At 36.7% G+C, this 1,331-nt stretch overlaps 1 non-coding gene across 1 annotated transcript; it reads right to left on the reverse strand.

Moving 5' to 3' along the window:
- Window positions 1–637: 637 nt before the first annotated feature.
- Window positions 638–744, reverse strand: LOC125081496 (U6 spliceosomal RNA). The gene has a single exon (XR_007121702.1). It is a non-coding gene; the product is annotated as a U6 spliceosomal RNA (small nuclear RNA).
- Between the last annotated feature and the right edge of the window lie 587 nt (window positions 745–1,331).

Consider the following 1,331-nt stretch of genomic DNA (forward strand, 5'->3'; position numbering starts at 1 on the left):
CCCCCCACTTCCCCTCCCTCAAAAACCCTCAGTTTGTTTCTCAAAGTCCACAGCCTCTCATGGTTCCTCTCCCTGATTTCCCCCCTTCATTTTTCCCTTCCTTCTCCTAATGTCCTCCATGCTATTCCTTATGTTCCACAAATAAGTGACACCGTATGATAACTGACTCTCTCTGCTTGACTTATTTCACTCAGCATAATCTCCTCCAGTCTCATCCATGTTGATACAAAAGTTGAGTATTCATCTTTTCTAATGGCTGAATAATATTTTGTATATACAGACCACATCTTCTTTATCTATTCATCTGTTGAAGGGCATCTTGGGGCTGATATCCAAGATCTATAAAGAACTTCTCAAACTCAACATCCCCAAAATAAATACTCAGTCAGATGTGATTTTTTAAGTACACTACTGCATTTTACACAAATTCCTGGAGAGAAAAGAACCTAATGTACTTGCCTCCCTAAGAACATAAGTAATATGGAAGTAGTTATAGCTGAGCCAGATTAAAAAAAAAAAAAAAAAAGACACTACTTACTTTCTTGCCCACACCTACCAGATCCTATAATTATTTAAAGAGGGAGACCAAAAGCTACTTTCTGAGTCTTTCCTTTTTTTTTTTTTTTTTTTTAAAAAAAAAAATATGGAACGCTTCACGAATTTGCGTGTCATCCTTGTGCAGGGGCCATGCTAATCTTCTCTGTATCGTTCCAATTTTAGTATATGTGCTGCCGAAGCGAGCACTCTTTCCTGGTGACCACATGTAGAGGTGGTCTCTTCCTGACTGCTCATGTCTGTTGTCACCCCTTTCTTCCACCACAGCTTTCTGCTTTGATTTTCACTTTTGAGAATAAAGTGTGTTTCACAATAGACTACAGACTAAAAATTCCTTTAGTTGCATGGCCTATATGAAATCAGTATTTTTCATCCTTAGCAGAAGCATAGCACACTGATAGCAGCTAAGAACTCTACAAACAACCTTTGAGATAACATAATTTAGACAAGAGAGTGAATAATATAAGGAAAAAAAAGATAAATAAAACCACATAAATAAAAAGCAAGAAAACTAAAGGGCAAGGAAAAGATCATTTAGAAGTAAACTTATGTATATACATATTCAGTGTCCTGCAAAGGAAAGTCATGTTTCCTTGTTCTCTTGAAACCATGACTCTATGTTTCTAACCTGATGACCATTAGCAATATTCTACAGAACCATCTAAGGACTGGTTGTTCAACTGCCCCATACACATTTATCCTGGAACAACTGTAAGATCAAGTGAAGAAATTGGTCGTATTAAGAGTGTTGCAAAAGAAATTTCTACAAATAGTGA

Source organism: Lutra lutra, chromosome 11, assembly GCF_902655055.1.
Source record: "Lutra lutra chromosome 11, mLutLut1.2, whole genome shotgun sequence".
NCBI lineage: Eukaryota > Metazoa > Chordata > Mammalia > Carnivora > Mustelidae > Lutra > Lutra lutra.